The sequence below is a fragment of the Camellia sinensis genome, chromosome 12 (assembly GCF_055761805.1).
Source record: "Camellia sinensis isolate YWXY chromosome 12, ASM5576180v1, whole genome shotgun sequence".
NCBI lineage: Eukaryota > Viridiplantae > Streptophyta > Magnoliopsida > Ericales > Theaceae > Camellia > Camellia sinensis.
In genome coordinates, this window is record NC_138972.1 from 165201149 (window position 1) to 165211923 (window position 10775).

The window sequence follows — 10775 nt, forward strand, 5'->3', positions numbered from 1 at the left end:
TTGAATGAACTTCCGTTTTTAATTTTATGCAACTTCCATTTTTATTTTTTTTCAACTTCAATTTTTATTCAATTACCTTTTCTATTCAATTTTGTTTTTTTTTAAATTTACAAATAGATCGTTAAGTTATAGTGGTTTCTTGAATGAACTTCTGTTTTTAATTTTATGCAACTTCCATTTTTATTTTTATTCAACTTTATTTTTATTTAATTTCATTTTCTATTCAATTTCCTTTTTTAGTTAATTTCCAAGTAGATCGTTAAGGTATAGTGGTTTCTTGAATGAACTTCCATTTTTAATTTTTTGTAACTTCCATTTTTATTTTTTTTCAACTTCCTTTTATATTCAATTTTCTTTTTTATTTATTTTCCAAATAGATCGTTAAGGTATAGTGGTTTTTTAAATGAACTTTCGTTTTTAATTTTATACAACTTCCATTTTTATATTTACTCAACTTCCAGTTTAATTCAATCTACTTTTTTGTTCAACTTCGTTTTTTTTTTTATTTCCAAATAGATCGTTAAGGTATCGTGGTTTCTTGAATATACTTCTATTTTTAATTTTTGGAAACTTCCATTTTTATTTTTATTCAACTTCCATTTTTATTCATTTTCTTTTTCTATTCAATTTCCTTTTTTATTTAATTTCAAAATAGGTCGTTAAGGTATAGTGGTTTCTTGAATGAACTTCCGTTTTTAATTTTATGCAACTTCCATTTTTATTCAATTACCTTTTCCATTCAACTTCATTTTTTTTCTTTATAATTTCCAAATAGATCGTTAAGCTATAGTGGTTTCTTGAATGAACTTCCGTTTCTAATTTTATGCAACTTCCATTTTTATTTTTATTCAACTTCAATTTTTATTCAATTTCATTTTCTATTCAACTTCTTTTTTTTTTTTTTAAATTTCCAAATAGATCGTTAAGTTATAGTGGTTTTTTGAATGAACATCCGTTTTTAATTTAATGCAACTTCCGTTTTTTTTTTTTTTCAACTTCAACTTTTATTCAATTACCCTTTTTTATTCAACTTCGTTTTTTTTTTTTAAATTTCCAAACAGATCATTAAGTTATAATGGTTTCTTGAATGAACTTCCATTTTTAATTTAATGCAACTTCCATTTTTATTTTTTTTCAACTTCAATTTTTATTCAATTACCTTTTCTATTCACCACTGTTTTTTTTTTTTAATTTCCAAATAGATCGTTAAGTTATAGTGGTTTCTTGAATGAATTTCCGTTTTTAATTTTATGCAACTTCCATTTTTATTTTTTTTAAACTTAAATTCTTATTCAATTACCTTTTCTATTCAACTTTGTTTTTTTGTTTTTTTAATTACCAAATAGATCGTTAAGTTATAGTGGTTTCTTGAATGAACTTTCATTTTTAATTTTATGCAACTTCCATTTTTATTTTTATTCAGCTTCAATTTTTATTTAATTTCCTTTTTTAGTTAATTTCCAAGTAGATCGTTAAGGTATTGTGGTTTCTTGAATGAACTTCCACTTTTAATTTTATGCAACTTCCATTTTTATTTTTACTCAACTTCCTTTTCTATTTAATTTTCTTTTTTATTTAATTTCCAAGAAGAACGTTAAGGTATAGTGGTTTCTTGAATGAACTTTCGTTTTTAATTTTATGCAACTTCCATTTTTATTTTTTTTCAACTTCAATTTTTATTCAATTACCTTTTCTATTCAACTTGTTTTTTTTTTTTAAATTTCCAAATTGATCGTTAAGTTATAGTGGTTTCTTGAATGAACTTCCGTTTTTAATTTTATGCAACTTCCATTTTTATTTGTTTTCAACTTCAATTTTTATTCAATTACCTTTTCCATTCAACTTCGTTTTTTTTATAATTTCCAAATAGATAGTTAAACTATAGTGGTTTCTTGAATGAACTTCCTTTTTTAATTTTATGCAACTTCCATTTTTATTTTTATTCAACTTTAATTTTTATTCAATTTCATTTTCTATTCAATTTTCTTTCTTATTTAATTTCAAAATAGATCGTTAAGGTATAGTGGTTTGTTGAATGAACTTCAATTTTTATTTTCATTCAACTTCTATTTTTGTTCAATTTCCTTTTCAATTCAATTTCCTTTTTTTATTTATTATCCAAACCGATCGTTAAGGTATTGTGGTTTCTGGAATGAACTTCCATTTTTAATTTTTTACAACTTCCATTTTTATTTTTATTCAATTTCTTTTTCTATTCAATTTCAAATAGATCGTTAAGGTATAGTGGTTTTTTGAATGAACTTCCATTTTTAATTTTATGCAACTTCCATTTTTATTTTTATTCAACTTCTATTTTTATTCAATTTCCTTTTCTTTTCAATTTCCTTTTTTTTTTTTAATTTCTAAATAGATCGTTAAGGTACAGTGGTTTCTTGAATGAACTATCATTTTTAATTTTATGCAACTTCAATTTTTATTTTTATTCAACTTCCATTTTTATTCAATTTCCTTTTCTATTCAATTTCCTTTTTTATTTAATTTCCGAATAGATCGTTAAGGTATATTGGTTTCTTGAATGAACTTCCATTTTTAAGTTTATGCAACTTCGATTTTTATTTTTATTCAACTTCCTTTTTTATTCAATTTCCTTTTCTATTCGATTTCCTTATTTATTTAATTTCCAAATAGTTCGTTAAGGTATAGTGGTTTGTTGAATGAACTTCCGTTTTTAATTTTATACAACTTCCATTTTTATTTTTTTTCAACTTCAATTTTTATTCAATTACCTTTTCTATTCAACATCCTTTTTTTTTTTTTTAAATTTCCAAATAGATCGTTAAGTTATAGTGGTTTTTTGAATGAACTTCCGTTTTTAATTTTATGCAACTTCCATTTTTATTTTTTTTGAACTTCAATTTTTATTCAATTACCTTTTCTATTCAATTTTATTTTTTTTTTTAAATTTATAAATAGATCGTTAAGTTATAGTGGTTTCTTGAATGAACTTCCGTTTTTAATTTTATGCAACTTCCATTTTTATTTTTATTCAACTTCTTTTTTATTTAATTTCCTTTTCTATTCAATTTCCTTTTTTAGTTAATTTCTAAGTAGATCGTTAAGGTATAGTGGTTTTTTGAATGAACTTCCATTTTTAATTTTATGTAACTTCCATTTTTATTTTTTTTCAACTTCCTTTTCTATTCAATTTTCTTTTTCATTTATTTTCCAAATAGATCGTTAAGGTGTAGTGGTTTTTTAAATGAACTTTCGTTTTTAATTTTATGCAACTTTCTGTTTAATTCAATCTATTTTTTTGTTCAACTTCATTTTATTTTTAATTTCCAAATAGATCGTTAAGGTATCGTGGTTTCTTGAATAAATTTCCATTTTTAATTTTTTTGAAACTTCCATTTTTATTTTTATTCAACTTCCATTTTTATTCATTTTCCTTTTCTATTCAATTTCCTTTTTTATTTAATTTCCAAATATATCGTTAAGGTATAGTGGTTTCTTGAATGAACTTCTGTTTTTAATTTTATGCAACTTCCATTTTTATTTTTTTTCAACTTCAATTTTTATTCAATTACCTTTTCTATTCAACTTCGTTTTTTTTAATAATTTCCAAATAGATCGTTAAGCTATAGTGGTTTCTTGAATGAACTTCCGTTTTTAATTTTATGCAACTTCAATTTTTATTTTTATTCAACTTCAATTTTTATTCAATTTCATTTTCTATTCAATTTCCTTTATTATTTAGTTTCAAAATAGATCGTTAAGGTATAGCAATTTTTTGAATGAACTTTCATTTTTATTCAATTTCCTTATCTGTTAAATTTCCTTTTTAATTTTATATCCAAATAGATCGTTAAGGTATAGTGGTTTCTTGAATGAACTTCCATTTAATATTTTTTGCAACTTCCATTTTTATTTTAATTCAACTTCATTTTTTATTCAATTTCTTTTTCTATTCAATTCTTTTTTTATTTAATTTCCAAATAGATCGTTAAGGTATCATGGTTTTTTTAATGAACTTTCATTTTTAATTTTATGCAACATCCATTTTTATTTTTATTAAACTTCTATTTTTATTTTTATTCAACTTCTATTTTTATTCAATTTCCTTTTCTTTTCAATTTCCTGTTTTTTTTTTTTTTTTTAATTTTCAAATAGATCGTTAAGGTATAGTGGTTTCTTGAAGGAACTATCATTTTTAATTTATGCAACTTCCATTTTTATTTTTATTCAATTTTCTTTTCTATTCAATTTCCTTTTTTATTTAATTTCAAAATAGATCGTTAAGGTATAGTGGTTTCTTGAATGAATTTCCGTTTTTAATTTTATGCGACTTACATTTTTATTTTTTTTCAACTTGAATTTTTATTCAATTACCTTTCCTATTCCACTTCGTTTTTATTTTTAATTTCCAAATAGATCGTTAAGCTATAGTGGTTTCTTGAATGAACTTCCATTTTTAATTTGATGCAACTTCCATTTTTATTTTTATTGTACTTCAATTTTTCTTCAATTTCCTTTTCTATTCAATTTCCTTTATTATTTAATTTCAAAATAGATCGTTAAGGTATAGCGGTTTCTTGAATGAACTTCCATTTTTATTTTTATTCAACTTCCATTTTTATTCAATTTCCTTTTCTGTTCAATTTCTTTTTTTATTTAATTTCCAAATAGATCGTTAAGGTATAGTGGTTTCTTGAATGAACTTCCCTTTTTAATTTTATGCAACTTCCATTTTTTTTTATTCAACTTCCATTTTTATTTTTATTCAACTTGCATTTTTATTCAATTTCCCTTTTTAGTTAATTTCCAAGTAGATCGTTAAGGTATAGTGGTTTCTTGAATAAACTATCATTTTTAATTTTATGCAACTTCTATTTTTATTTTTCTTCAACTTCCATTTTCATTCAATTTTCTTTTCTATTCAATTTCCTTTTTTATTTAATTTCCAAATAGATTGTTAAGGTATATTTGTTTCTTGAATGAACTTCCGTTTTTAGTTTTATGCAACTTCCATTTTTATTTTTTTTCAACTTCAATTTTTATTCAATTACATTTTCTATTCAACTTTGTTTTTTTATAATTTCCAAATAGATCGTTAAGCTATAGTGGTTTCTTGAATGAACTTCCGTTTTTAATTTTATGCAACTTCAATTTTTATTTTTATTCAACTTCCATTTTTATTCAATTTCATTTTCTATTCAATTTCCTTTATTATTTAATTTCAAAATAGATCGTTAAGGTATAGTGGTTTCTTGAATGAACTATCATTTTTAATTTTATGCAACTTCCATTTTTATTTTTATTTAACTTCCATTTTTATTCAATTTCTTTTCTATTCAATTTCCTTTTTTATTTAATTTCAAAATAGATAGTTAAGGTATAGTTGTTTCTTGAATGAACTTCCATTTTTATTTTTTTTCAACTTCAATTTTTATTCAATTACCTTTTCTATTCAACTTCGTTTTTTTTTTTTTTATTTTCCAAATAGATCGTTAAGTTATAGTTGTTTCTTGACTGAACTTCCGTTTTTAATTTTATGCAACTTCCATTTTTATTTTTATTCAATTTCCTTTTTGATTCAATTTGCTTTACAATTTAATTTCAAAATAGATCGTTAAGGCATAGCGGTTTCCTGAATGAACTTCCATTTTTAATTTTATGCAACTTCCATTTTTATTTTATTCAACTTCCTTTTCTATTCAATTTTCTTTTTTATTTATTTTCTAAACAGATAGTTAAGGTATAGTGGTTTCTTGAATGAACTTCCGTTTTTAATTTTATTCAACTTCCATTTTTATATTTATTCAACGTCCATTTTAATTCATTCTACTTTTCTATTCAACTTCGTTTTTTTTTTTAAAATTCCCAAATAGATCGTTAATGTCACGACCCCAAACCGCCCCTAGTAGTTTGGTGCCGTGATGGCCAGTAATCCGTAATTACCGAAGGCCAACTTTTCAAAACTTAACACAATCAGAGTATGGATATAGGGGGCTCACAAATGCGGAAGCAATAAATCTAAAATACGAGCAGTCCATAAGAGCAGTGCATAGATCAAAGCAATGCCAAACATTCCAATTAACTTTACAACGTGAATACAACAAGGAAAAGAAAATGCATATTACATCTTGATCAAAAGGCTTCTCGAGCCGACATATACAAAATACAGCTAATACAATTCAAGAAGCATGATTTTCAAGATTTGCCGACATGCAAAGCAGGGCATCGCCGACGTAAACACAAAAGTAAAGCCGACATAATCACGACTCCAACATAAGCATCCAAAACGATCTAGGCGTCGCCGCCGTCCTGCTCATCACCTACATATATATAGAGGGGTGAGTACAAAACTCAGTGAATGGTACTAATAATAAAGGTTTTACATGAATGTAGCCGAGGCCCTTCAAAACAAACCAATCAACAATAGCAAGACGAGGGATGAACCGTATTCATCAATCAAATATCATAATATCGGCAAAGCAAGGGATGAACCGTATTCATCATTCAAGTATCATAACATCGGCGAAGCAAGGGATGAACCGTATTCATCATTCAAGTATCATAACATCGGCGAAGCAAGGGATGAACCGTATTCATCATTCAAGTATCATAACATCGGCGAAGCAAGGGATGAACCGTATTCATCATTCAAGTATCATAACATCGGCGAAGCAAGGGATGAACCGTATTCATCATTCAAATATCATAATCTGTACGATCCGTAATCGTTTGGTCAATAGTATTGCGAAAGTTTAGAGTCCTCCAATACAAGGGACTTGTGTTACTTAGACCCGTAGCCCGATTTAACAAGGACCGTATCCTTTTATACTTAGTACTGCGGAAGTTTAGAGTCCTCCAGTACAAGGGACTTGTGTTACTTAGGCCCGTAGCCCGATTTAACAAGGACCGTATCCTTTTATACTTAGTACTGCGAAAGTTTAGAGTCCTCCAGCACAAGGGACTTATGTTACTTAGGCCCGTAGCCCGATTTAACAAGGACCGTATCCTTTTCAAAGATGGCATCAACAAAGGGTATACTTGACATATCAAAACAAGAGCTATTGATTCATGCTAGCAAAATACTTTTGTCAAAACAAGGCAAGCAAGATTTATCCAAAACCAGTTTAACATAGCTTTATCAATAATACCACTCACCTAGTCCTTCAGGTGTAGACTCAAAGCAATTATCAAGGACCTACAATCACACGGCAAGTCACATTCTCAAAGCAAGCTCTATATTCATGCAAATGATCTCGGCATTCATGCCAGATCCAAGTCAAAGACAAAACAAAACAAGCTGGAAGCTTAATCACTGCTCCCGTTCATGAAAACACACTGGGTACCGTCTAGGACTAAGCCGAGGTCCCGTTAAACAAAGTCAGGAAAAACCTGGGTTTTCCTTTGAAGAATATGAAGAACATGATCATTTGAAAGATGGATGCAAGTTCACAACTTGTTGTAAAATCTGAGTCTTTATGCCAAGAGTTCAAAATATGGACCTGGGTATCCACTCAAGAAAGTCATGCAAGAATCAAACACAAAGCATGGTTTCCGTTCAAATTTTCGGATCGAAACGAGATTTCCTTCAAGAACACATGAAAACTATTTTCTCTTTCCAAAACCAACTTCAAAACAATGCATGACATGCAAAACAAATCCGATCACGTAATGCAGCTAGATAATCAGCAAGAATAACCAAAGGAGATCAAGATTCTAACCTCACAATTCGGATCCAACGGTTCAAGCCACGAAGATCAAGCTTGGAAGACTACTCTCACTCAAGAACTCTTCTCCAGAGCTTCTCTCTCTAAAACAAAGATTTGAGACAAAATGATTTGTTTCTAGGTCTGCCGGCTGCCTTATCAGTCAGCTCGGACACGTGGCGTTATCGGGTTGGTTCAGCTCCAAAAGGTGATTGATAGACAAGACAAGTCTCTGACAAAGCTTATGCAGCAAGCTCGGGTAAGACACATCGGCAACAAGATGACATCGGCTCAAATCAAGGATCCAGCAACAGGATAGAAAAACATCGGCTAGGGAGGACGACACTTGACTAAGCTGTGCTATAGCGATCCCGGTATTCCCTGTTGTTGTATAACTATAATCTGGACTCAGTTTCGTAGATTCGTTGTTGTCTTATCCTCATTTCTATCCCTTACTCTTTGTTTTAGAGTTTTGGGTTGTATTGGGCAAGTTGGGAATTAGTTGGTTGTGTTTTAAAGCTTTGAAATTTTGCCCAGGTTTTGGTCTCTCCGCTCGAGCGGCGGTTTTGTGCTCGAGCGAGCTTTTGTTGCTGCCTTTACGCTCGAGCGGCAGTTTGGACGCTCGAGCGTGAATTTCCTTCTCTTAGCATTTTGGTCGTCTGCAGAAAATTCTGGGAGAGTGCACCCGGCGCTCGAGCGGATCGTTGGACGCTCGAGCGTGAACTTGTGTCTGTACGCTCGAGCGGGGTGTTGTACGCTCGAGCGGACCTGCTCTTATATCAGTTCGTGAAACCACCTATTTGATCACTTTTTGATTTCCTTTCTCTCTCTTACTTTTTCAAAACCTCCATTGGAGAGCACCTCACTCTAAAACCGAACTTCTCTCTTAGGATTGATCTACCTAGAGTGTTTTCCTCACCTTGGGCCTTTGTAAGAAGTGTGTTGATCGTCGAGGGCTTTGTGGAGATCTGAGAAATTTGGGATTTGGAGCACTTTTGAGTTTTACTCATCTTCTCCTTTGGAGCTCTGAATTTGAGGTAGGGATATCCTACTCCTCTCTATGGATTTTGTCCTTAAATTTTGGTAATTTGAGATGTTGGGGTTGGTTTGGTAATTTTGTGAAAGTTTGGGCCATTTGTGTTATTTTACAAAAGTTGGGATTTTATTTGTAATAAACCTAGATGCATGTTTGGTATAGAGAAATGGAATAAATGTTGAATCATTGATGAAAATGGGACCTAAGGGTGGTAATGGTAATTAGGGAAAATGACCTAATTACATTGTTTAATTAATTGAGATAATTAATTGTGGGAAATGAGGAAATGAAATGGAATTGCTGAGATTGGGAGTGCATGGGGTAAAAGGGTGTAGTTGAATTATTTATCACTCACCGAATTGAAATGTCGATTGAATATCCATTGTGCATTTATTTCCTGCTTAGAAATAATTGCTTTGGGCTACCGGTGGAGGGTAGTGTTGATTGTTGTAGACAATGCTTGATGATTAGGCAAACTAAAACTAATCAGTTGGATGTGTCATAGAGCATGTCGGCTGATAGAATACATTAATTTTATGTATTGATTGATTGCATATGTGATTCTGTATTTGTATGCATTACTTGTGTATGGGAGGAGATAGGGGATGTACTCCACGGTTTAGGGGAAGATGGGGGATGTACCTCTAAACCGGTTAATGGTTTAGGGGAAGATGGGGGATGTACCTCTAAACCGGTTGTTGGAATGTTGATATAGCTCATATGCTTATCGGTTGAAGTGTTGATACAGCTCATATGCTTATCGGTTGAAGTGTTGATACAGCTCATATGCTTATCTGTTGTAGTAGTGATATAGCTCATATGCTTATCTATTGAAAAGTTTGTTTGATTTGATATAGCACTAAAATGTATATCATCATTGTTTGCGAAGTATGGGAGTAGTTTATGTGTTATTGATACAACAAAATAATGTGTATCCACCTTGGATTTCGAAAGTGTTCTAGTGATGAACTATAATCTCATCAAATGTTCTGGCCAGAGTACTGAGCCTTGTTTTCAAACTCAAAGTTGAACAAAAACGAAAGGTGAATTGTAACATAGACTTGGCTGTCATGGAAACGTAGGGAGATGTAAATGGAAGTGTCAGTGTTGACCGTCTATCAGTTGCTAATCTTTTAGTCATTGTTCATGGTTGGTTTAGTGTATTTCTACTGGGCTGTGGCTCACCCTATATGGGAATATCATTTTCAGGTACAGGTAGCATGCCACCTCCAAGGACGTCGCTTGGGAGGCCAGAGGCGGACTTTTTTGTTGTTTTACTTGATGTATTACATGTAAATTCAAGCCAAGGGCTTAACGTGTTTGAGTTAGTGCTCTTTTGTTGTAACCAAGTGTTAACTTGGAAAGCTGTAAGCCCATAGGGCATTTGCTTTTGTTGTTAACATGTAATGCTTTTTGTAATGAAACGCTGTTCAATGAAAGAATGTGGAGCTTTTGAATATCAATGCATGTCTTATTTAATGGGTTTAAAGCTATTATTTTGAGGGCGTTACAACTTGGTATCAGAGCGTACCGGGTTCGAATACTTTGGGTACGTGGGAAGTGATTAGTATCACAACGGGTTTCTCTCGCTTGTTAGAGACTTAGACGTAATGTTATGTACTTTTGTGATAACATGTTTATGTGACTATTTGGGTATGGAATGTAGTTTCTTGGATGTTGATTGGATCCTTGGGTTTCTGGGAGTCCTGTTGGAAAGGCACTTGATCAATGCTGTTTCTGATCGGAACTCTAGTAACGCCTCGGGACTATCATTATCTGGAAATGAAATTCGTAAGTGCTTACATGTTTATGTGCTTATGTGGAGTGAATTACAGTTATCCATGTGTTAGGATGTAAGTGTTTAGCTTCGGCACATGTATGAGTGTGCTAACGTGTCTCCGTTACTTTTACTAGGATGCCTAGGCGAGGAAGTTGCGATTTCCCTCCTTCCGCTCAGGAAGAGCTGCGGAAACAATTTGTGGAATTACGCCAAGGTACTACACCTTTGGTGCGGTTCGAAAGATGGTTTGCTAATCTGTCGAGGTTTGCTCCAGAATTGG